Source organism: Dromaius novaehollandiae, chromosome 2, assembly GCF_036370855.1.
Source record: "Dromaius novaehollandiae isolate bDroNov1 chromosome 2, bDroNov1.hap1, whole genome shotgun sequence".
In the NCBI taxonomy this organism is placed as follows: Eukaryota; Metazoa; Chordata; class Aves; order Casuariiformes; family Dromaiidae; genus Dromaius; species Dromaius novaehollandiae.
The window spans coordinates 31,032,368-31,060,234 of NC_088099.1; the positions used below are offsets into that span (position 1 = coordinate 31,032,368).

The following is a 27,867-nucleotide window of genomic DNA, read 5'->3' on the forward strand; positions in this document are numbered from 1 at the left end:
GATTTGTCCCTGTACTACTTTCCTCCACCTCTCTATATTTGTGTTTTTGAAGCATTAAGGAAAGAGTCAGTATAATGTCAAAAGACATTATAGATGTCACATACAGATCTTCTAATCAAACTGACTTTATTTTAGTACAGAAGAACCAAATGCAATATGGTGTCTATTAGAATGCTAACAATTTTAATTTACACTTGTACCCAGTTTCAAAAATATTTTTGATCATGAACTTTTATGCAATTTACTCCTAATTTAGGCTTGAACTTACAGTAACCCAGTCCCCCATTTATATACAAATGTAGTGTTTCTGAAAAGCTACTAATCTGCAAGCAAATATCTTGCAAATATTACACTATATAAACACAGGTATTACAGAAACTTTGGGACTCTTAACTGGTTGTGACAATAAGGCTACCTATATTGGGAATATCAGCTAGACTTGAGTTACCTACACATGAGATCTGAATTCAAACAGGCTTCCCAGACATAAGATACTAATTTATCAGTACATTATGTCACCAGCAGGATGCTAATAGGGGGGTCAGATTCATATTTCAACCATATGGACATAAGTTATACCAAAAAAAAAAGCAAGTAAGTCAATCCATGTAAAGTTTATACCACAGTGTGGTATGCTCTTTGTAAGTAGGAAAATAAATAGCTTATGGCTTTTAACACCCAAGGATATAGTACATTTCTACACCAATTATAGCCACTAGGGCTTATACATCATTACATATTCTAGAGGAACTAGCATCTCATTCCCACTACTGAGAAACAGCCACTGATGTAATTGTGGTTTTGTATTAGTCTATCAAAAAGAAGTTATTTTATAAATTTAACCGTTAGCTTTACTGTATAGCATGTTCAGCTTCTAATAGGCACCCTTAGAAGTACAAGCATTTTTAATAAACAGATATGCTACGCAACAGAATAACAACACTTTCTTTTGACAAAAACTTCAAAAGAGACAAAATGCACTCAAGGTTGATTTTAGCTTTCTGAAAACTTATGAACACTATATCTCCCTCTGCTTCAGAGGAAAGATTGGTGAATCTATGAATAACAAGTTGAGTAACAAGATAATTGAAGTTTTTCTGGAAGCATCTGGAAGTAGTTTTCCAACAAAATACCTTTCCATAAGCACTTTTCTTCATTAAAAAAAAAGTTTGTCTTCAGTATTGTCAGAAAAGTCTCCATATTCCTCCTATCTAAACCCATTAACAGCCATGCTTGGTTTCTTTTCCTTAGTCCAACACCTGCTCCCTCTAGCAGGTACATTTCCTCTATGGCAACTCACTCTTCCAAACTCTTCCACTTCCATTTGAAGGGCATCCCAAAGAAACAGTACTGCAATATTACAAAGAAGCAACAGCAGAGCCCTTTCCAGGCCAGACAGCAAATTAACACCTCCACAAACAACCGCATAACACTCATTTCCAGCCTATGTTTACCAAGCATAAAGGGCCAGAGCCTCATTTATATGCTGACCTCCCTCTTCTAATTGCAGTAGGAGTGAGGTACTTAAAAATATTTGTGATAATAATAGTATAATAGGTCTAAATTAACTCAGCATCTACTTCCCCAATACTCCCAGACCTTTTAGTTCCATTCATATATCATTGAATGGAATTACTTGCATTGAGCACGGCAATCAAAATATTAAATTATAGTCAAAGTGCTAACACACACACAAGCCTCCACATCAGATCATGTGGAGCAGATTTTGAATGATCCAGAAAATATTTCACTCCAAGCTTCTTTCCAAGTTTTAAAGGGCAACAGAGAAAGTTTAAAGGCTAGACCGCATCCCCTGGTTATCTCAGCAGCACTCAGGCGAGGTGATTTTTAAAAAGGTATACAGATGCATGTACAAACTCCAAACACACACTCCTATCTCACTAGGATCACTAGGAATTAGACAACCACCTACCTCCAGGAGTTTGGCTCTTCATGCCTAACGGCCAAGATCACAGCCCAGACCACAATCTCTGCTTGATGAGTGGCTTTGGCATGCAATCTGCACCACACAGGAGACATCAATGTATTGCATTTTCATTAGGTATTTTACCAGGGAGTACCTGGTCTGCACTTAGCCCTTTAAATCACTTCCTTTTCTTCAGTCAAAACCATCTTCCTTAATACTCCCCAGATTGAGAAGCAGGACTTACTCACACAGGACATTCAAGGTCTTCTAGGACTCTTCCTCTGGCTCAACCAGCACTTTAACAAAGCACTTGAGCACAAATCCTAGTCATAAACCCTCTCTCTAGTCTTGTAGGCCTCCCTAACTGTACCATTCGAGAGAACTAAACCAACAAGCCCCCAGCTCTTCCAGGGCCTCCACTTAGCCCCCACTTTTTGCTAACTTTAGATCTAGCCCTTCTACCTTCTTAGCTAACATCTGCTCCCTACAAGCCTTCTCTCCCACCATATGCAGGTACTGCATCTCTCCCCTTCCCCACTATTAAAAACTAATTAGGATGGGCTGTTCTAATTAGCTGCTTAGCCAAGCTGTTCCTCACCTAGTTGCCCTCCTCACTGCCCCCACCTGTGAAGAGGGGTTATGTTCACACAGCTGCAGGTGACCACCTGTCTCCTTAAAAGAGCAATGAACTTCTGCTGAAAACTTCAGAAAAGTGTGATAATTTTCACAGCAAATGGTACTTCTGAAAGCAATAAAGCTGCCAACTGGACATGTGTTTTTGATATCTGAGCTGGAAGGTACAGACAAGAAGAAAAATAAAAGAGAGAGAAGCCAGTGTTCTGTAGTTTACACACCGCTGCCTGGGCAGCGGCCTGTCTGAAAGGAGCAAAGCTGCGGTGGGAACATAGGCTGTGCTGGCTGGAGCACCTGTGACCAGCACACTGTGACCAGCACGCAGCCAGGCTCATGGACAGGCCTGGATGGGACAACTGTAGCTCAAACTCTAGGCTGGCTCCAAATCCCAGTGAGAGCATGAAAAAAGTACTTTTCATAGCAATACAGCAGCACTGCTAGAGAAAGAGCAAGTGATGCGATACCTGCTCAAAGCTGCTGTTTGATAAACACTTTGTGTTTTCTGAGAAAACTCATACTATTGAACAAAGTACACGCTATAGCAAGAGGCCAGAAGAAAACTTTTTGTAGATTACAGGCTCTACAGCACAAGCTTCTGATGTGGAAATCTGAGTGTGGCTCTGCAGGAGAGTTTATGAAATGATACGTTATTATTTTACTCTTGGGTTGGGGCTATCGATGACTGTATACAGTGCAAGCCAAGATTACATACAGTCCATAAATAATTTCTTAACTAGTCAATGAGAGCTTCAACATAAGGCTGGACTTCAAAATTACTAAAGAAAATAAAAACTTACAAGTGTCATTACCCTGGCAGTATTTAAAAAAAAAAAAAAAAAAAAAAAAGTAGGTATTCTGATATCAAGGTTAAAGTATATAATGTGCTCTACAACCGATTACACTTACTAGGCCTTCTGATGGGCATGGCAATTCATCCCACTTATCTTGGAAAAGTATCTTAAGATGGGATGAATTACCCTCTGGAAGTACCTGTTTCTTTTCATCCATTCACTAGAAAGACAATCCAAACAGCTAGTTTAATTGGGACAACTGACTTTAGGTGGCTCGTGTTATCTACCCATGCTCTCTCTTCTCCTTCTTACCAAGGGGCCTAGGTGATTTGTCCTCTCTTAGGCTTTAGAGGGTTATGATGGTAGAAAATATGCTATACAACAGGAGTACCTTTGAACTGCTGTATGAACTCCAACGAACATTTGTAAGTCTTTCAAATGTGGATCGCTGCTAATGACTTGAAGAAGTACTGTCTTGACTTTCAGGACTCACAATTTTTGGGCTAGGCAATAAGGGGAAATAAGATTTTTATTTGTAAATAGAGATACATAATATGAAAGTAAATGGAAGGTAAGAATACTACCCATTTAATCATCTGAAAATCATTTTTTCAGAGAAAAACTACTTGAATTTATACCAGTACTTCTTTAAAAATAAGGTTATACTTATATGCTATACTATCACTTCCTGGAGTCTTCAAACCCATGTTCTAAAATCTTGCAGGCATTCAGCAGATATCTCACTTATTGGTTTTATCAGAAACTTTGCTTATTTAAAGACTTTAGGATCTAGCTGTTTTATGCAAATGCTGACATCAAACTCAGGATTTATTTAGCCCTGTGCAATATCTAGATGACTTTTTTTATATTATTTTCCATAGATTTTTCCTGATTTTTCCTTAAATTCAAAAGTTCCTTTGGTGAACAAAGTAATAGTGACATCTGACCATGATATAACATGTTACAGTACTGAAGTTCTTTCTCTTAAGCTTTCTTTAGACAAGTTAACATTTTGTATGTCCATGACTTCTGCAAGGAGGAACCAATAAAGCTATGTTAAAAGGAGAACTATTCAACGGCTGCTTACTGACAGATACCAGCTTTTGGATTCACTTGCTTATTTTATTTTATTTAGCAGTAGGAGTTTAAGAAGAGAAACACAAGTGAAATATAAAACTTTGAACCTCTCATGCTCTCAACAGCTATAACATCTCTTACGACTCCCCAGAAACACACAGTAGGTAAAGTCCTTTTGCCATTAACCTCAGCAGACCGTGTTTTTTTATTTATTGAGTCTAACAGCTTTTCCCACAATAATGCAGTATAGAAAATGACAAGCTATTCATTTCTATCATAAGTTAAATAAAAAGGTGACAGCTTTTCTGATTCTATCTGATCAAAACTAGTGATTAAAGGAATTACAGAGTCTGAAATTTGGAACAATTGTCTCTCTGGAAACAATATAGATTTCATGTGTAAATCAATCCATCCTTGTCTCTGGTCTGGCTCAAGACACTCATAAGTAGGGTAAGTAAGGCAAGAAGTAGGATAAGAGCTCTCACATTGACAGATAGTAACTAAATTCTGCATGCACTTTTTCTCATGAATGTAATCTCAAAGGTTAGAGGGGGCAGCTCAACGGAAAGGGTCTCTCTGTGTCTCAGATCTGTTATCACACCTTGCTCCATGGTGAGGCAGACCCCACTAAACTGTTCATTACAGATGTACCACTCACCCGTAAAGCTATTTTTACTGCTGTATCAGAAATACACACAATTCCTTGCTCCCTTCAGAACATCTCTATTTTCAACAATACCAACATGTTGCTGGAGATTCATACCTAATGACACTTCGGACATAGGTTAAGACAAAAAAAATTGTTAAGACTTTAAAGATCCATGATTTCTTCAAGTACTACACAGGTATAATTAATTTTCTGGTGCTCTTTCCTTACATTAAAAAATCTCCAAAACTGCCTAGAATACCACCTACTTTGTACCGATATCTAGCCATATGAAATTCCAGAGAGATGGATTTTTTTTTTTCTTCAGAAAACTGAAGATACGAAGATGCTGAAAATCAGATTAGTAACAGAAACATCATTTTCATTACGGCCATGCAGCAGTGTTTACCACTCCATGAAGAACATTGCTGATCATGAGCTTTGGACATAGAACAAAGTAAAGTGGTGTTGACAGTGGTGGGACATGAGATGACAGTGTGGTACTCTCTTCCATGCAAAGGGTGCACTGGGCAATCTGGAGCTAGCTTGGCAACTGAGTGAATAGCATCTTTCAAAGTGACATTGTTTTGCAGTGAAGACATGATGCAGGAGAATCCTCAAGTAAGTTGTCCCATAAACATGTAACATCAAGAAAAAAGCATTAAAAAAGCAGTTGATCTGGATATAGTGGTCAGGATGTAAAATGTAACAGACTTATGAGAGGTAAAGTTTGTAAGCTGTAAATAAAGAAGTGGGCAGTGGGAAAATGAAAAAAAAGGACTCTGCTTAAGATTGTTGCACAATGTCATCAGGGATTACTTCCTCTAGCTTACAGAAATCAGTGTTATGACAGGAAGAGACAGAGCAGGAGAGATATTGACTGAGCTGTCAACCATAGGAGTGCACCTCTGAACTTGTGGGTTTGGGCTTTGATAAAGCGAATGCATTCAGTGGACACTTCTGTAGGAACTCAGGCATGCACTCAAACTACTCAGTTGCGTTTTATACCAACTGTCTATTCTTGGTTATCAACAAACATAGTGACTCATAATTGTTGAGGTGCAATTGCCCAAAGTAATATAATTCATCTATCGCTCACCCCCAAAACTGATTCTTGAGAGTTTAGCAATTTGACATGGTTCTTACCATGATGTAGGCCTTGTCCTGACACTTCTAGTCCCCCTCTTTTTTCTCTTTGTCCACTCCTGTTCACCAATTTAATACAGATATTTTGGCACTCTAGAAGGAATAAATGACTAGACAAACTAGGGACGAAAATATTCTCTGTAACAATTTTATAGCATAAAGTCTTCTCAGTTACCAAGCAGGAGTTTTATGTTAATCAAAAAATAGCTTCACTTAATGGCCTCCCATTCCTACTTGATTGTCAAAATTAATAATGAATTTGAAATTTCAAGACGCATTTTTAAGTGGGGATAAAGTCCACAAGCTTTTTTATAACACAAAACAAATAAAAATTGATATTAGAGATTTCACTACCCATCCCAAATCAGGACTACCTTGCAAGAACTGGCTGGTCAAGCTCTACCCAACAATACTGTAGCCAATAATTCCTTCATCATTTCCATTTCTACTGGCCAGCTAAACTGCAGTGTTGAACCACCTGAACCACAGACAAGCTGAACAACTGTCAATACAGTTGATGACAACCAACAGCTTCATTCTTAGGAATTCTAATATGGCAAAAGGACTTCTCATCTCTGTGGAGCTACTACACAGACAATGATTAGCTGTGCAGTCAGCACTTTCTCCCAAAGCCGGCGAGTTTGAAGATAAGGTGCAGAGAGATTAAGGACCTTCAAGAACCTTCAAGGCTTCCAGGTGGAGCTGGCATAATGCTGACATCCTTACCCCATTATAAAGAAACTGTAAGAAATTCACCTGAGTTTAAAAAAAAACTCTAGAAAATGGAAACATGCAATGCTTTGAGGTCAAGGACTTTCCTACGTACTACAGAGAAGGACAGGGAGCACATCACAGCCATATGAGAGATAAGATAGTCAGAATGTGGATTTTTCAAAGTTAGCAATTGCTCTCGTGAGAAAAGACTACAAAGTATGAAACAGGTATAGTATTATGTTGAATGATGTTACATTATCAGCAGTGGGTAACTTTAAACAATCAGTCAGGGAACATGACAGTATTGATATTACCAGTACAATTACTCCTACTGAAAGAATGAACAATGAAATAGAAGACGCATTATCAGAAGAACTTGAATGAACATATGACATCTTTTATGTCCTTTAGTCTTTCACCATTTTTCCTGATTAAATGAAAAGCTGAAGTTGAAGTAGGTGTAGGGAACAAACTATAAAAAAAGACAGTCTTGGTTATGGCAGATGGTGAATAGGATCAGCTTTGCGGGACAGAATTATGCAGCTTTCTTCAGAAGTTTACATAGATCTGCAAAAATGGAATTATTGTTAATTAGATTAACAGGTGCATGTTGATTTCAGATGAAAGAATAACATCAGGAACCTAAAAGATGTCCCTTGTAGTGAAAGCTATTATCATCCAAGAGCAAATGTGAGAAAGAGATTTGTCCTGTTAAAAAAACAAACAAGAAATACAAGAAGTGATACAGAATCTTTTAGGAATATCAGGTCTGAGGTGTTGAAAGATATCAAAGTGGCCACACAGAAAACTGACACTGAGCAGGAGACCTTCAGGGATAAGCTAAAGAGAGTAGCAAAGCAGGAGCAACTGCAAGTATAAAAACAGTTGATGTTTTCATGAAGATGGTGGCAAATCTTTTCTTCCTTTATCAACGTTCATCAAAGGTAATATGAATTCAGAATTAAGCTTACACTGAAGATCATAATAAAGCCAAAACAGACAACAAGAGCTTTGATAAGACAATGCAAAAGACAATAATTGCAGAAACTAAAGTAAAAGATGGCATGAATTATATGTACTAAGGAAACTATTTTACATGTATTTTGGCATTGGGAGGAAAGGACACGAATCATGAAGTTTCAGTAATGGAAAAAAAATTAAAATTGTTAGTTGCAAACAGTGCAATCACAGAAAGGTGGAGGAGGTACTTTAATGATCTCCTTAATGGTGAGAGGGATAAAAGTGAACAACAAAAGGCTATTTTCTAGATAAATGAGTCATTCTCAGAAGAATCAAATTTTGAAAACATTCAAAAGGCAATTAGACATTCACGAAATATGTTGGCAATTCCTGCTAAATTATTAATATCAGGAAACAATAGGCTTAGTCAAAAACTTTACAAACTGATTTTGAAAATATTCCAAAGGAGTGGAAAGAGCAAGTCATATTTCCAATTTCAAAACAGGAATATACTGGAAAAGTAAGAATTATTTTTGCATTTCTTCTTATTACAACCTCTAACAATCCACATACTCTTTAAACAGAGGAAATAGTGAGAGACAATGAGTATTGAGCAAAGAACATGATGTTCCCTCCCAAGATCAGTCACAAAAAATGAAAACAAACAATGAGTTTCAGTTAGGCAATGTCACAAGGAAAGATGGGGATATAATCAGAATTAAGGTATAATTTGTTAGAGGATTTAGGAAGAATATACCAGTATGGTCTTTGGGCTGAAAGGAGACAATCTGACATCTCTAATGCCATATTATGAGGGTACAACTGTCTGTCTGATGGTTAGAAATTTGACTACCAGTAGAGAGTGAAATCTCTGCTCCGTTTAACAGCAGTGCAGCATTAAGGCAGGAAGACGTACTATCCCAGTGCTTTTCAGTCCAGACGCTGTGAAATTCTCAGGCCGGAAGAACTGAAGCAAGCTGCCGCAAACTCTCAGCAAATGGCTGCTGTAGGAACGACACAGTAGGAAGGAAAGGTGGTTTGAGATCTAAGGACATGGCAAGACAAATTCCAGGAATGTAAAACCAGGTAAATAGCTGTATGATGACGATATCTTGAATAAGCTTTCCGTCAGTCAAAGACCTTGGGTTACCTTGTGTTTGGTAGCTTAAACACCTAGTAGCATTATATAATCATATGAGTTTGTGGAAGGAGGAGGAAATGCAGTTATTTGCTACCTTGATTCTAGTGACAGTTAATGGGGAATTTTGTTTTTGTACTCTTGTTTTCCTAAAAAGAACCTAGAAAGACACCAAAGTAATAAAGGATCATTTGCCTAGATCAGTACTGATACTCCCTAATCAACAGTTGACCCAAGAAGCTGACAAACTGAAAGGGCAGAATTATACAGCAGTTTGACTGCAGCCGGTGCCAGCATAATCTAACTAGTAGGGGTAACAGTCGCTGGGAACATGAGGCAGTGCAGGGTTTCCTGCCTGCCACCACAGAAAACTCCCCGGGTTGCTGGGCACATAAAGCACGCTCATTTTGTTGCACAGATGTTTTTCCAGAGAACACGGCTAATTGCCTGTTTTGCGTGGAATCCACACTGCCACCATTACTGCCCAAGCAAAGGGTGGGCTATGATTTATATATAAAGATTCAGCTAATCCAGATAATACTTTTTTGCAAACAGTATGCTCACGTACATGAAGGGCTACTGTCTCAGCTTACCTTTCTCTTATATGGATGTGAGCCTTGACGGTGCCTTCCTTGCTAGAGCCCCATGCCTGCTCCCTGTGCTCGGCGGGTTTGCTCCCTTTCTCCCCCAGCCTGAACACAGAAACTAAATCACAGCACACGAGAAGGTGAGAAAGGCATTCAAATTCGGCTGTCACTGCAAGAGGAGAGATGCAACATCGTGGCTAGAGCAGCAATAACTGAGAAAATATATCACTCTGGCTTCTTCATATGCCCCTCCCTGCACCGCGATAGAAGCACACCACAGCAATAAATTATTCTAAGAGCCCTTAAATCTATCACACTAATTGCTAAAAGTGGAGTAGCCATTCATCTTTCCTGGTAACGTTGTAATGCATGAATTTGCCGTAAGAATTTTTTTTTTAATGTTTCCTTATGATTAAAGCATAAAATAAAAGAAAAAAGTAACATCACTGTGTCTACTTTCAGGCAAATGCTTCGTTTTGAAACCTGGAGAGCAGGTCAGGATTGAAACCATGAAAGATAAGGAGAACTGTCAATAGAAAGTGAAGAATATTTCCCTGCTCTGTTCACACACATTCTTAGCACTTAAGACATTTCTAGACTGTAAAATTAATATACTGCACCCATTTCTTTCGAAATTTCCTAATAACCTTCTCTTTAAATTTCTTACTAGAAAACTTAAGTAAGTCTTCTCTATGCATTTAGCATACAGAGTAAGCAGAATTGGGTTATATTTTAGCAGATAGGTCAAATATTCAAAAATAATAATATTCTTTTCAGCTGGTCAAGAAATATAAGTGAGAAGACATTTCAGGGAAAACATTAGCAATTATAAGAGGCAAACTCAGGCCTGTGAGCATGTCCTTTGTCAATTTGCTCAGTGTACAGTAACCTTGTCAAATTAAGAAAGTTCCAGGTGTATTAGGAAAGGCTGCCCTCTTCAGACAAACAATAAAAGTACCAAAAAGAAGTTCTAAGTGTCTTTAGGTTAAAATAAAAATGTGGTGAAATGAACAGTACAACATTGACATAGTACCAAGTTTCTGCTATTTAATAACTATTTGCTACTACATAAAGAAAAGAAAAATCTCTTCTTGTCATTAGCTACATATTAATGTGCATTTGTTCAGACTCCCTAAAGATCCAATTCTTTCACATTTTCTATAAGGATATTAAATATCATTCATGAGCTGAAGTACAGAGATGTAATTGATTAACAGAGGCATTGAGTCTGAGCTCTCCCTACACTGTCATATGGAAAAATGACCCCATTTGCAGTACTGAAGCTTTATCACATAGGAATCTTCATTAAACATGATAAACTCAATTCTTTCCTCAAACAAAACCTGGGTTTTATATATATTTTGATCTCCCTAACCATCCAAAATAGTGAGTGGGAAAATGTTTTTTATCACAGCGATTGGTGTTTTATACTTGATGGCTATTTTTAATTTCTTTTCCTTAAAACACTCATGAACAAGTAAGAACCTGAGCTTATGTAGCTAGAAAGATACTTTTTTTTCCTGATTATTGAGGATGTGAGCGTCCCTGCAGAAAAAATTGTGGATGTTTATTTTGCAACACACCAGGTTGCAGCACACAAGGCCACCAGGTACTTCTCCAGTTATGCGAATAATCAGGAATGCAAAAACTGATTTTTCATACGGAGATGACCTGTGTAAAGGAAATAACTGTATCTGTTTTTACTGCTGTAAGCAACAGCTTCCAATTTACTGGGGAAGTTGAGTTGGACATAAATATTTTTATTGGTGTTTAACTTAAACTGATAGGTTTGTCATGGCATCAGCTGAGGGGATACAGAAATATAGATTATGCTCTGCAATACCAAACCTGATATTAATCTGTCAATACTTTTCAAGTCCTTTAACTGGACCTGGGACTGCACTGTATGAACTTTTTTAAAACAGTCATTATTTGTCAATACAGCACCCTGAATTGCTCTGGAGCAGGGAGCAGAGCTGAGGTTACTAAGAAAGGAAGTATTACCAAAGACAGAAAGACAAAAAGGATTTCACTGCCAGCTCGATGGAAGTTTCTCACTTCATTCTTAGACAAGGCCTTTTTTCAGCATTTAAGCAAAGTGTCTGATGTCATCATGTCTCAGGGGAACGTGCCTGACTGCCCAAGAAGTTTGTGAGCTGAGGTATGGCTCTTTTTTCATTGCAAAACACCTTCAGTGTGTCAAAACACTTTGCTTAAGCATAATAAATCCAATCCATTCGATATTCTGCTCCAAAATTTGAACTGAGTTTCCTGCCTCCTTTAGCACATCCCAAAGGAGGTCTGGACAAGTAATATCTTCTTTGAATGTCCCTTTCCATGGAAAGGCTCTTGACTCTGTGATGCAGACAACAGTTCTGAGTTCACTTTAATAAAAAATACACCCTTAACTTTAATCATGTTCCTCTGAAGACTTCATTTTGGTTTTGCCTCTGTTAAATAAGGTTTGGTTTAAGATGTACTTTAAGTTAAGCAGTACTTAAATGCTTTGTTGAACTGGGGCCTGAAATGGGACTTTAATTTCCTTAATGGCTCTCGATACACCATTACTAGAATGAATGTAGAAAAATCTGATTTTCTGAAAAAAATATGTCTCAAGGGCACTAGTACAAGGAAATCACAGAGAAGTTAAAGAGTGCTGAACTATAAACCTCATATCTACCAGCGCTTATTCATCTGTCTAGCCAGTATGTTAAGGAGCAGGTCTTCTTTATAAACTGAGATGTTAAGAGCCGAAAATGAATCTTGCCTTTTAGTCCTCTCCTATACTATGGCATTCAATTTCATGTATAATTGATGGGCTGAAATTTTAAGATAGATAGAGTAAATAAATTATGAGTATTCAAAATATTGCCCTTTTGCCCGTAAAACACTATTATTCTTCACACTGACTCATCCAACCCTCATGCTGCTATCTATATGTATAGGAGTAGTATATTCTGTGATTTTGTGGTATATACTTACTAAAATGTTTTTGATGGAAAACATAATGATGGTTTTGTAATAATTAAAATACAGTACATGTTTGGGTGTTTTTCCTTCATTCAATCAAGTCCTGGTATAAAAGAAAGGCATATTAGTTGAATACCAGCATTTTATATGCTATTGCTAGTTCTTATACAATAGCATTCCTAAGAACTCTTCTGCAGTTCTTTCCTGCAGTGAAACACAGAGGTGTCCACATTGCCATTCTTGAATTTTCTTACACTGTTAAATTATAAGACTGCTTGTGCTATGCACAGAGATTGGGTTATGAATTTTCCGAAGTGACAGATTCCGTTATATAACCCATGAGTGAGTCTGGGAATGCTATTCAACATTTTCAGCTTTGGAATTAATTTTATTCTTCTTCTTCCTATGAGGAAATTAAAAATATTAACAATTTTACTTGTAAGGAGTGCAGTATCCATGACAAAGTCACATCCCTGGGAAAATCCCAAGTGCTTCTTCCCGCTGTGGGGCCATGGGTGTACAGAGGTACAATCCTGTTGTGACAGCTGTGCACCTGGTGGGATTTATTGATGAAGTCAAATAGGGGATCCTAAAGTTAAAAAGCTGCTTTACAACAGAAGCAATAGCTTTTCTGTAACACATTAGAAGCAGCCTCTTTTTTGTAAAAGTACCAGCCTTTTCTCCTCCTGCTTGCAAGTCTGTCTGCTTCTGTCAGAGGCATAGGAGAGCTGGTCAGAATAGATAGTCAGTATGTCCACTTTAATTCAGTATTACAGATGCAGCATCAAAAGTAAACTGTGAAGTTACCATCTGATACCACTTATAAAAGCTAATATAGTATGTTTATACAAATTACTTTGTCTAGTGAAAGCTTTTTCTATTCCTAATCCCAGCCTGTGGAGTCCATTTTCAGGTTTTCCTAATATAAAAAATTTCAGCAGTCAGAACACTTCTGTAGACAGCATTTTTCAATAAAAAGAACATGAATGGGTAAATGAACACATGGAAATTTGTTAATAGAAAAAGAACCCAAGAAATGAAAATTTGTTATTGGATAAAATACAAATTCCTATTGAAACATTAGAGGAAGCCAAAAGAAATTCAGGAACTAGATAGAGATTATTGATCCTTCCTTAACTAAAAACAAGAAAGTAACCTAGCTGTCTCCCAAGAATTGGATGGTAAATTCCCTCAAAGAAATAAAATTTAATTTTGTCTGTGGCCTTTTTCCAAAAGAGAAAACCTCTGCACAAAGCCATCAAGAAAGTGGTGACACCGTTATTCCAAAATCTACCAGCTTCACAGTCCTCTCGGATACTCATCTTCAGACTTCTCACCAAAAAAATGGGAAATAAACCCAATCCCCCAAATACCCAAACCTTTCAAATAACACTTTAACGTAACCTCATTACATCCATTCACAATTACTTTCGATTTTACTCAAAAAAATACAAAGATATGAAACTTCAGACCTCAGCGCCTATCTCTCAGCCTCAGCAATTTTTCTGGGCAGAAACTCCCTAGTTGTACACCAGGCGACTTCTAACAGTCTTTTGTCACTGCCAAAGTTACATTACCAGCCTAGGCTGACCACCAGGCACACACGTGAAAAAAGCACATTTTTGCCTCACTTGACCTCTCTGCAACCATCAGCAGGCTCAGCAACAAAATACTCACACCCCGCTTTCAACATCTGGACACTTTTGAAAGTGGAGTACTTTATGAAGCTCATCACAGCCTTAAAGCAAGCTTCAGTTAGCAGACGCAACTCTTGAGTAAAGTAGGTAGATCTAAACACCTCGCCATCGGATTTCTGCAAGTCAGGCCTACAGAAGAGGCAAGGCCATGACTCAGCCCGCCCTCTGCGAGTCGTCCGCAACAGAGCAACAGGAACTTTAATGCAGAGGAAAAACGCTCCTCACTGGGATGTGTCACAAAAAAAGTTACACTCCTGCACAAAACAGCAAGGATGTGTCACAAAAAAAGTTACACTCCTGCACAAAACAGCAAGGAAGAAAAGTGAGGAAATGAAATGAACCAAACCTTTCAGAAAACTGAAAAACAGAAGAAAATGCTCAGTGTGTCCCTATACTATTTTAATGTACTTAAAATACAGTATAAATCCATTCAAGTGGTGGTGGATGGTTTTCTTTATTTTTTCTTTTTTTTTTTTAGTTTAACCTGGCCGTTCAGTCAAAGAAGCCATGGCTCAACCCACATAACCTGCTTAAGTCGAACAAAAAAAAAATCAGCAAACAAGGGCAGAGATCCAATGGAAAATGAGTCCTTCATCAGGTGTACAGAAGCGTTTAAGCTGCATAATATCAGCAGTGTGTGAAGCCAAGTCCTGTGTCAGGGTATGTTGCTGGTAGAAAAATAATCAGTAGTTGAAGCAGGCCAGCTTTCCTTAAAGCATCAAAGTTGTAGCCAGTACACTGCATATACACCAGCTGCTTTAATAGGTTTAACATCAGGACCGCTAAATTACCACTTTAACCAGTGGGTGTATTGGTACACTCTACTGGTAAAATGATCCTGTGCTCTGCCAGCATAGCCTATTCCAGCTCCCTCAGAGAAATAACCACTTCTAGCACCGTTATATTGGTCAGACGTCAGCTTTCCTAACAACCCTGTCCAAATTAGGTATTGCCAACACAAGCCTCCAGTATAGGTCTCATTTGTACTTGCAGATACCAATACTGAGAGAGGCTTTGGCAAAACAATCACTGAACTCACATTTGGCCTGTGTCCTTGTACCTTCAAGCTGGGATTTTCAAAGGAGTTTGAATTTCACTGGTAGATGAACACATAATACCCCTTCATTCCTTTGAAGAGGCCAGTCTGAAGCTGTAATGAGCCTGCAAATAGTGATTAGCATTTAAAGTGGCACCCTTAATAATAAAATGTCTGTGAGCCAGATTCTAGTTTTCTGGAAGTGAAAGACACTATTCACATTTACCTCTCAGGAGTCTAATTTTGGTTTCTTGCTGCTAAATGAGAGGCCACAAGGTTTCAGCTCCAAAGAAGAGCCCCAAGACTCCTCAGGTGAGATTTAATTCTTGCACTTTCCTTTGCAAGCTTTGCAGGGGCTACATTTTGCTCCCTCCTGTTCTGCTTCTCTTCCAACCTGCAGAAATACACCTATCGTCACACGGAAGAAATACACCTATCATCATATGGGAAAATACACCTATCGTCACACAGGCTGCAGGAAGCTGGAGTGATAAAACTTCCCGAGTCCAAAGACGGGGTCTCCTCCAAAGCGAGCTTCGATAATTGTTGCTGAAATCTGACTCTCCCACAATACTCCAAAATCCTGCTCAGCAAATTTGGAGCTAAACAGAGTTATGGGAAGGTGACATTTTTGTGATACGCCCTGGGTTGCCTCCTAACCCCAGAGAACACGTCCACAGCAGCCACTTACAGTTCAGCTCAATCTTCAGCAAAGCATTTGATCAATAACTGTTGCCAGAGACTTAAGGGCTAGTGAAAAGCACACAGGAAGGATTTAGCCTGACATCAAATTAAAGCGTAGTGAAACCAAAAAATACAAATGAACAAACCCACAGTCAGGTAAAAATACCTGAATCCACAAGTGGGAAAGGTTTCAAATACAGTAAAGCTTTTGTTCTTAACTGATTCTGCAGAAGTAGGTGTTAAGCTAATCAGAAATGTCTCATGGAAACAAAGCTAACCTAGGCAGGCTCTGTCAGGAGAGTAAATGGACAGAAGAGTCTCTTGATGCCCATGTAAATGCCATTACCTCTCTACCATCTCCCGCCGCCCACATTAGGAAGCCGGTCAGACAGTTCAGAGAAAAGGCCAAACAGACCTGAGGAGCTATACGTTCCCCAGAGAAGATTTCCTCTACTGTGATTTTTAAAAAACAGAAAGTCTCTTACTTTTCTACGTTAATCTTGAAATCTGTCCCATTTTCCCATGCTTGACTATAGAAACCCTCTCCGAAGTCCCTGAAATAAAAATATGAAGCAGAACACCAAAGTGTTTTTAAAATGCTGTAGCACTCCAGTCTCCGTCTGCTACTCTGTGGCACATAGCAATTTAAAATTATTGAAGCTCTTAAATTAAGTGCTTAAATTTGAAGGTGATCACCACTCTGAACAAGTGAATTGTACAGCTATCTGAACTATCAAAGCACTTCAATTTACTCTAAGCAGGTCATTTTTGGAAGTGATAAGGGAGCCTGTGATTGCACAGCCTGCAGTGATTTAAAGGTAGTGAAGTTTTCAATTCTATTTTACAAGCACTTGAGCTTTGGTGCTGAGTGATTCTCAGAGCTTATAAGAGAACTGTGCTAACACACCTGAGCAAGTTGGGGTTTTAAATTTTTTTGTTGTTAATTAGCAATCTTGCTTCACCATTTTCCTGCAGGAGTCGAGTCAATGCAGGTGTTTTTTCCTAGTTCTTCCACAGTTGGGTGGATATAAAAATTGAACACCCAAACCCACTTTCAGAGCCTTCAATTCACTCAATATACAGTGTACAGTTTTCTGAATGTACTGAAAATTTCATTGCTTTGTAGCTACAAATTGAAACCTATAATGCTCATCTCCAGGAAGCAATCATTAATGCCTTTTTTACAACAGAATATATTTAGCTTTGTAATTTTGCCATACAGTGCCTTTTGAAAGTATTTTCTTAAATGAACTAGTAATAGCCAGTTACCCCCTTAAATATATTACTTAGTGATGAAATAGTTATATTTCATACACAAACCTTTTACGGCTGCAAGACTACACAAAGATGAGAGATCCTTAAACTCCTCTTTCCTTTGCCATCCAAAGTAGCTTAGGGCCCGAATGAGGCCTTGCCAGGTTTTTTTTTGATTTGGACAACTTTCTACATATTCCCAGAATTGTTAAATATTGTACTGTTTCCCGCACTGTGTAAAGTTCAATTAGAGGGATTCTTTCTGTGGGTCTTTTCTTGTGCTCCTCCAACTGCCCCGTGGCACAGTTGTCATGGCTGATGCTGTGCCTTGATTCACAACACCCGGCACATATTTCTATTTTCTTTTCTGAATGGCTTTACTGATAAAGCATAATTATTTGAACTCTCTGATGACTTCTGGCATTTGTTACAAATTAACTCCACTTAACGCCTAATCTTTTTAAAACACTTACATATCTGTCTTTGTCTATCAGAAATAACTTCTGCGTTGAGGATTTGTAGGTTAACATTTCATTTGTAGACCCTTGAAGATCAAATCTCCTTTAAGCGGAACCACATTTTGGCCATTTGGCTCAGCTTCCTTTTACACATCTCTACTGACCCATGATCTACTGCAAAGGATGAGCATTAACATTTGCATGTGGTACCTTTTAAAATAACATGTGAGCTGGGAGTTGTGGGGTTCTTGTTACAATATTCATTGTTTTTCCATTTCTGATTGATAAATAGTTCATGTTTATGATGCTGAACGAACTTCTGTCTTGAACCGTGTGTTTTTGTTCTGTCATTTGGAAGACTTCTGTCACCAGCAAGATCAAAATAATTACAATGTACAGCTGTTGAGTCATATAGTGCCTGTGTTGCATCCATCTACCATTTTCAGCATAAAGTCCAGTCAAATATTAGAGGTGAGATAATACAACCCTGCTTGACATTTATCTGTTATCAAATCAGTCACTCAAGTTTACATTGATTTAGCTGTGCACGCCGCACCTTGATAAAATTATTTTTATTGGCATACCATAACACATCAAGATGTTTCATAGTTATTTATAAAGGAGGTTGTCATGTGATTTCAGAAAAAAAGTATGAAGCTTTTTAAGTCATTTGAGCTATCTTGAATGACTAACCCTGGTATGAAAATTCAGTTGACATGTAATTTTCCAGGTTGAAATTCAAGGTTCATCCCACCCACTTCCTTCATTTTGTTTTATATGACAATGTAGGGAGTTTGCCTGTCACTGAAAGAAGTATAACAGTTGCAGTTGCTTAGTTTGCTAACTGCTTCAATTGCTTACATCACCATTCTTTGCTATTTTGGCAATAATGCTGCATTCCCCATTATTCTGCAAGATTTTCCTAGTCCCTAACTTCGCTGAAGAGTTCAGTAATTTATCACCCATCTCATTCGCACAAGCATTTCCCTGGTGATTTGAACTTCACCTGAAGCTTTCTCAAGTTTAGGAATGTTTATCATATCTTTTTACTGCACTTGTACAGCAAATGCTATAATAGCTATTTCAGATTGCTCAAAGTCTTAATCAAGTACAGCAGTTTCTTGTTGAGCTGGTAGAATATTTTACTACAATCCCCTTTTGCAACTGTTTCAGCTTCTAGTTGATATTATGCTTGTTGTTTCCTTCATTTCAACTCATGCTGCATCTTACTGCTCTGTCCTTTAATTCACAACTTTTTGCTGCCTCTATTTTCTGAGGTATTTTTGAAGAATTGAGGTTTTCTTTGGCTCATCTCTTCCCTGTCCCTCAGTTATGCAGACTTCAGAAGTCCTTTTATGAAAATCAGCGACAGCTGTTGCAGCATCTATGATATGATCATTCAAAAAAGACAATAGCACGTCAGTGCTGACATGTGTGGGATCTAAGCCTTGCTGCTTACAAATTCTGGTCCTCAGTACAATCTGAAATTTATTTTGTTGTATCTTGCCTTTTCCTTATGCTTTTTAAGATTACAAAAATGAAGAATTGGAAAAGAGTTCCAAGTTGCTTTAGCCCCTCTCTGCATCGAGCTAGGATCAAGCAGTCGTAGACTATCCCTGACAGATGTTCCTTTAACTGGTTTTTAAAAGCCTCCAATAAAGAGCACTGAACAACTGTCCCAGTGTTGGAACAATTGCTCACTATTCTTTCCTATCAGTCTTGTAAGTTTGGGGAGATTAAGTTTCCCCTCAGGCCTCCTTTTCTCTAAATTAGACAAATCAATTCCTTCACCTTGTTCCTATAAGCATGCTTTGTAATCCTCTTATTCCTGCTGCCCTCCTCTGGCCTCTATCCCATCTATTTCTCTTAAGCCTGGCTCCCAAAACCATATTTCAGCTGCAACTACATCAGTGCCAAGAGGACTAGACCACTTACCTTTCTTTTCCTACATCTGACAAAAAAGTTAACACATCCTGAAGTGTCATTCTGCTGGTTTTGCAGTAGCATTGCAAAAGGGCTGCCTATTTCAAATTAATTTCTTCTTTAGTCTTACCAAACAAAAAGCCTGGTAACTTCTAACATCAACTCATTTGTATCGTCTCATGTCTTCAAGAGCTGATCTACATTTCCTTTCAGCACATCATAGTTAATTAACTGATTCCTGATGACTCCATCTGGATGACTCCTATGACTAGCAGATAGCCACATTCAAGAATAGTTTCCTGTCAGTCTGAACTCTGATACTGGGCACTATCAGTTTTTCCTCATGCTGATTTAAAACACAGGGACCTTGCTGGTTTTCTCCGATATACTTTGATCACCCCAATTTTTGTTATGGCCATTCTTGCAAAGATACCAGCCTAGAAATGTTGGCAGCCAAAGCATGCTGATGAGTAACTACATAGTCATAATTGGCTCTTAGTATATGAGTGATAATTCTGTTTCTGAATTAAAGTTATGCCCACTGAATAGTAACTATCTTGCATCCTTGGATATATTACAGGGTTTTTTCATTTTTAAATTGCTTTTTGTCAGCATTGACGTTTCCACACTCCAAGGATTTAGGGATTGCATTTGTCCATTTCTTTCATTACCACTATCAGTTTTTATTATTACAGATATTTTCTAATGCTCTAGAAATTTACTTACATACTTCAGAAAAGACTGTCGTGGAGGCTTGGCTTACCAAGGACTCACATCAAGACTCGCAAAAATTGCAAAGTCCATTACTTTGCTAGTGTGGCTACCTTAGTGTATTTTTGATGCTTGACTTTATTTTTTTAATGAGTGTAAGTTATTGAACTATCAATCAACTGCTGGTCTGGCAAAGCAGTGAACTTCATTTCATCTGGCCTTTTTGACCCCTTTAGACCTAAGCAGCCCTACCAAGAGTTAAAACTCCAGCCAGCATAGCTGATACGATCATCGAAACACAGTCTTTTTCATTACCTTAAGGAGTAGCCCTCAAAGACTGAAATCTCAGTGGTGATGCTCATAAACATTAACATTCCTGCTAGAAACCACTGCTCAACATTTCAAAACACTTCTACCTCAAGCTAATGCCTGAATGCAGACTTAGGCAATGAAACCAAAGCGGCCTGTTCCAGGAAGGTGCTGAGCACTCACAGCTTTCAGCAAAATTTTTGGAATTAAATGAGAACCGTAGGTGGAATAACAGACCTAAGAGAGACAAACACAGTGACATACGGCTATAGTCTTTTCAACACAGAAACAAATCTTTGTATTAACTTAAATATAAAACTTTAAAAATGCAAAGTGACTAATCACTCCTTTCTATATAGTTTAATTGATGGCCTAAAGCCAAGAATGGATTTAAATTTAATCAAAGTTTCCTAAATAAATGTGACTTCATTGTGGTACTACCCTGAATAATGGAATAAATAATAGGTTAATCAACTGGTTGCTTCTTTCACTGAACTGAATATCAAATGAAAATGTAAACGCTTACAAATCTGACTCTTCGCCATTGAGAAACAGGGCTAGAGCATTACTGTGTGAAGTGTTCAGAGAGATTTTGTCATCCATCCAAAACTGCAGGCAAAGGTGACTGTACCGCTTCTCCTTAGCACACCCGGTGCACCACTTAGTGTGTATGAGGTGCCGAGGGAAAGCCACTAACACTTGCCTGACCCATCCATCAACATCCCTTATTCAGCAAATTCTCTCCCCATTCTCCGTGAAAGATTCACAGCTATAAAAGCAGAGCATTGAATCTGGATAACAAAGTCCATCTACATGCATTGTACACAGCACAACATGGCTAATACCATCTTGCAGATTTGGGGCGAAAGCAGGATGAAAGCAGATGATCTCCACCAAGCAGAGAAATCTTTACCATCATCATACAATCATATAAGACTGATACCACTGGCTGTCTGAAGGTTTTCAGTGCTTCCAGATAACTTCACATAGGTCCTGAAGGTACTTATGAAAGATTCAAGCCAGCTTATAATAGGCAAGAGCATAGTTAGCAGTTGTTCTCAAAACAATCTGAATGTAGAAGATGTAGAGATAATTGTGAAATAAATATACATGAGTTTGGATTAAATAAAAAAGCTCTTCTGAAGGTACGGCAGTGTAAGACAGGTGCTAGGCTAACAGGTTGGCAGTCCAGCATGTTTTCTTTTACTCCTTTTTCTAGTTTTAGGTCATTTTCAAGTGTCAAGTTGCATTTCAGATCAGTGCTGCGTATTTTCTTACCAGTGAAGCAAAGCAATACTAAATATTGCAATAATAAATACAGATCTCCTAAAATAAAAGTGCGTATTTGAGAGCACCCTGTAATATAACAGCAGCCAAATTAAACCACATTTAATACTTCCTTTGTTAGTTTCATATTATTTATCAAATGTTTCAATTTAGCTGTATATATATTTATGTATATATCATATGAGTATGTCCGAAACTACATTACCATTTCTACAAACCCTCCAACAAGGGCTTTGCTGTTCAAAGCTGTGGTAAAGAGCTGCACCAAAGGGAGCTATTTGGACTGCACAGCAATGAACTTTATTGATCCTGCAAAAGCCATAAACATTGCTACATATTTTTGAGTGCCATCTATGGGCACATTTGCCATCAGCTGATAACGTGAGTGTATGTGTGCATATGTATTACTGTTAAAGACAATATTGCTATGCGCAAAACAATTCAGATAGCAAATGCTCCAGAATTTCCAAATTCTGGAGTGCAGTCTTTGCAAACCTAATATTCTTTTACTGTAATTGTATAAGTTTAAGAAGCATTCTCCCAGTACCTGCACTGTGTGTGACAAAATACAAGACTGCAAAGACTTTCTGGCATGTCATTTACAGTAAGTTAAATTGTTCCAGTTGTGGCCTTCACAACAATGTATGTATGTCACTCCATCCATTAATATGCACAAAAACAAAGAGGTGTGCATGTAAGTGAAGTTACTGGGCACCTAAACAAGAGTTTGCATATGGATTTGCATTTGTATATGGAAGCACCATATCTGGATAAATTCTGTGAGTGCAAAAAAGTACTACGATCTAAAGCAGTGTCTGTGTCAATGTCTGGATGTACAAGCCAGGGTACATTCATGTATGACCTCTGTTCCTGCTTGCCTGGTCTGACAGAACATCTGCTGGAGCATGCTGGAGCTCCTATCCAGGCACATTTCATTTCCCTAAAACCCTGGGTCTGGGAGAAAGATGTTTTCGCATGCCCAAGTCTCATCCCATATGGAGTAAGACATGGCTAGCTTGTGTGCCCAGACCAGGAAGCACAGAAGTAAGTGCTCTTGAAGTCTGGTACCATGAAAGTAGCCAATGTCAACAGGATTTATTTCACAGTGAACATTAAAGAGCCCATTTTCAAAGAAACATAAGAAAGCCATGAGTAACCGGAGAACAAAAAACCTTTAGGTTCCTCTGCATAGCACAAGCTAAAACAAAATAACCAGTACAGTGGCCCATACCTTTGCCACATTGTAATACTCCCCCAGGCTTCAGTCTGGCAATCAGGGTCTTGTTTATGGAAACATAATTAAAACACTTTCCTTGCTTTCCTGTAATAGACACTTTAGCACCTGGTAATCAAAGGGAAATAGCTGAAAAGTCTGTCCTTGGGTTTCACTAAGCCCACACATTAGAAGCCTACTTGTCTTCCTGGCCCCAAATTCACATGGCTTCGTTGACTCATTGATAACACAAGAAACCCCACAGCCCTACATCCTCTGCTGTCTGGTGAACCTACCTGGAGAGGCTTCTTTCCCTTCCCCACTGACAGAAATTTAACTATTTATTGTCTATCAGGCATTTTTAAGAGGCTTAAATAGTCTACACTGTTTAAATCTTTGGATCCTTATACCTGCTGTGATGCTGAGAATATCAAATGGGAATCCTGCCCTTAACACCCACAAGGGATTCACATACACGTTTCCCTTGGCTCAGACTGTGTTCAGGCCCATCTGTTTAAAAGCACCAATCCTGCTTGCTGGTCCAGCGCTCACAGAGTGATGCCAAGGGATGGGAACATGAGCAATACAGCGCTAACTCCCGCAAGGCTACAAGAGTCATTCCCTTTGCCACCACCCCTGCAGTTGCACCACCTCGCCACTGCTGCATGTCTCGCTGAAAAAGGGCTCACATCTGTTCATTCAAGGTATGCTGCCATGGAAAAGAGATATGGCCCAGGGGAGCCCCAGCTATTCATGGTGGCTGCTGTGGATGAACCTTGCCTTCACAGGCTTGCCCAGGGTCTCATGCAGATCTGCATGATCTGGACACCACTGTGGAGAGCTCTGTGCAGAAATGGTCAAAAAGCAAGCAAAATACTATGGCAGAAATCTGTAGCTCAAGAAATAGCCATTCTACTGCGGGCAAGTCTTCTCATTTAAAGGAATAACTCCAGCGGAGGTGCCACAAGGGACCTTCGCAGAGCTTCATCCCCTCCCCTGCCCCGTACGCCTGAGTCCTAAAATTATAATGAAAGACACAAGTCAGAAACAAAGGACTCTGAGTAATGAAATGATTAAAGAGAAAATACAGTTGAAAACTCCTGGAACACATTATAATTTAATATCTCATTATTTACTAGGCACATTGAACATAACATGAATTTCCCTCTGCTCCACCAAGCCCACTTCATATTCCACAGAGCCTACGCTTCTGTATCTCATCCAAGTTGAGATGAAATTGTTTTGTATATCAGACAAATGTACTAGAGAGTAGCCTACACTTTGATAATGCACAATTTGAATGTTCCCAACAGTCCAACTTCCATATCATTTAGAGAATTTGCACACATGCATATTCAATACATAATGAGTGACTTTAGCAGTTCATGATTATTAAGTAGTTATTTTACATGCCCTTATGACTGATAAATAATACCACAGAGAAAAAAGTAACCAAGGGTTTGAATAAATGATTCTACATAAACCTAGAAGTTCTTGTTTTAAATCTGCATTATCATGTTGGTTTAGATCTGTAGGCTTAGACCTGGACAAGCATGAACTTTGGGGCATTTGAAATTCAGCCCTGAATCCTGACCTAGATTTTCTAAATGACCTTTGAAATTTGGATCTAAACCCAAATGTCACAGAGTCTCTCTCTGCGAGCCATCCGCTGATAGATTTTCATTCAGTCTAATGTAGGTGGCAAATTATGGCTGAAATTAGTCATTTTCAAGAGAACCAAGCTCTGGCATATGGACTACTGCATCCAGCAGGTTTAAATGGAAAACAAAGGTTCTTCATTTACCTCTGAGGCTTCTGTCTGATTTATTTTGTTTCTTTGGTTTGCATGTATTTGATTGTTTGTGCCAGGTACAATGGAGAAAATGCAGACATCACTAGTGAAAGCAGTAATCTGCTGTGCTCTAAGGCACCCCTTTAAGCACAACAGCCTCTGGAAGATGCTTCCTCTGAAGCAGCGCAGAAGGGAGACAGGATCCTGCAGCTAGGCAAGCCTTTGCAGCTTGCCCACTTATTGGCAAACCAGGCTTTATAGGGCAAGGCTGAGGCACCCACAACTGTTTACAAAGCAGTGAAGCACGTTCTTAACTTTGCTCACATTTAATGCTAAGAACGCACTGAACCGCTCTGCTGAATATGGAGAGGCACAGCCATGTGCATCGCTGCTGCGAGGAACTGGGGTCACCTCGGAGCACTGAAACCTTCTGAGGGACTCCTGAAAATGGGAAATACAACAACGGCTGTTTATTGTGTACTGGTATGCCAGTGTCAAGAGACAGTCATTAGGACTGCCTCACTTCTGCAGTCCTTGACGGCATCTGATAGCACACTACAACAACTCTTTGCCCTTGTCGGTAAACATTGAGCACATATTAGTAAGCTGGCAGATCTTTCCCTAATAGAAATAGAGGAGAAGCAGCATCAGAGTAGTCATATTCTGAATTGCCCTATAGCTGAAATTAATACATAAACATCACTCTGAAAAGCTGACTTCTTCTTCTTCTTCTTCTTCTTCTTCTTCTTCTTCTTCTTCTTCTTCTTCTTCTTCTTCTTCTTCTTCTTCTTGATTATATAGGACCATGCACAATTAAACATAATAATGAAGAAATGTATTTCACAAATGCACAAATATTCAGAGGCAGAAGTCAGTCACCTTTTCAAACCTCTATCAGTTTCTTTCACGATGTGTTTAAGAAAACACATGAAGGTAAAATTTTTTCAGGTTAAGAACTAAAGCTACCACAGCAAGTATTTTGCTTGCTTTTTGGCTATTTCTGCACACAGAGCGCTGCACAGGAATGTCTAGATCTACTTCCTGAGTGGCTACAGTAATGTTAGAAAGAAGCAATCTACCTTTGACCACATATCACACTGCATTTTTCAGTACTAAAATTTCTCTGCCATTGTGCTGATCACCCAGCTGCCATTTTTAAGCACCTTCTGAAATTCTCCTATCTGAATAGCACCGTGTCCTCTGCACATTTTACTATCTCACTGTTCTTTCTCTTTTCCTAATGAGAATTACTAATACATTTCCTTTCTGTGGTACTGGCATAGGATTTATGTCTATACAGATTCTTCAGTATGATTCTCTCTGCATTTTGTACAAGCCGGAGTAATTTTAACTGCACTGTTTTAAGTTCATGTATTTGAATAGAAATTGCAGATAGATAAATAGGACCAAGTTCACACTGAGAGTAACACAACAAAAGTCAGGATTATCGTACTGTTTTCTGATGAGTATTACACATGGTTCAAAGATGGCCTGAACTTTCCTCCCTCATCTTAGAAAAAGAAACATGAATCAAAAGTCAGGTTCCCATTTTAATCAAATTGCCCTGATTATCCAGTATGGATCTATAGGAGGGAGTTTAAATAGCTCCTACAATGGAAATATTTCAGAACTAATCTGACAGTACAAGCAAAAAGAAGTAATTAATAAAAGCAAATGAAATTACATTGTAGTAATCAGGCAATGGCTCAGGAAAGGGCACAAAGATTACAAGAACCAGCTGATTACTGTGGGTTGTTTCTACATTAAAAAAATCCATGTCCTTCAGGCTACAAAAAAGGAAGAACAAAAACGGAAAGCATAGATTTGTCTACTATGCAAATGCATTACTGGATTGCAGTTTGCTGGACTTTGTGAAAAGAGAGCAGTTTCATATACAGATTTGATGATATAATTTTCTTTCTGGGGAATCAGAGAGAGTTTTCTGCAGCGGAGTTAATGTGGGTGTTAAGAATCACAGTGGCACATCCTGCACCTGGCCTCTTGTTGAATGCTTAGCACCTATTTCAGTATGGATCAGGTTAGGAACAAAAATCAGACTCCTTCACCGAGAACAGAGCTCCTGTTTCTTTCCCTTCCTATCACGGCTTTTGGGAGCAAGAAAGTTTTTATATTGACCAAAGGGCCTCTCACCTGGGGGTACTGCTGATAACTCAGTCTTCTTCTCGCCTGGGCATAAGAGAGGAAAGATCCTGGAGGAATGGCATAGGGCTATATGGACAAACCCCAGTAGCCAGGAAATATCTGCAGCTCACCTCACATCAAAACGGAGGCTCGCTGTTGAGCTCTGGACACCGTGAAACTTGACAAATCAGATGAAAGACCCTGCAGACACCCTGTGAGTGGACACCCTTGCCTGGCCAGTAAGAAGTGAAGTATCTCAGCTGTTCCGCATCAAAAACGTGAAGCAGCCACAGAGCCTAGTGTGGTAATCCTGTACCATAAAGTGCCAATAAAATGAAATCTCTGTACCCAGATTTATAATTCATCAAAGGTCAGACAAAGTCTATCACATGCTAACACATTAGCATCCTAAAATATTTTTAAAACATTTTTCAACCTCGATGAATTAATTTGCAAACTGTTAAATAAACTGGCATTTGGGAACATATGTTACAAGGATATGATTGGATTGCCTTTAAGAACTAGTTTTCCCTGCCTTAGTTTTTCAATTTTGAATTTTTGTTAAAGACAGAAATTAAAGTAGGCCTGGATGTAGCTGTAACCCCCTGGAAAACCCTTCTGTGTAAGAGGCTCAGGTTAGGAGACTCTGCAAATTGACACGCTGTAATATGAAACAATATATAGATATCATCAAGTGAGGTAACTTAGAAACTGGAAACCCTTGTCTCAGAGTTAATGCCTTAATCCCAAGCTATCATTCACATTACGAGAA

The 27,867-nt window shown here is 38.7% G+C and overlaps 1 protein-coding gene across 9 annotated transcripts in view; it reads right to left on the reverse strand.

The window, feature by feature from the left end:
* Window positions 1-27,867, reverse strand: part of RBMS3 (RNA binding motif single stranded interacting protein 3) — a 761,325-nt gene that overhangs the window by 598,794 nt on the left and 134,664 nt on the right. The window lies entirely within an intron of this gene.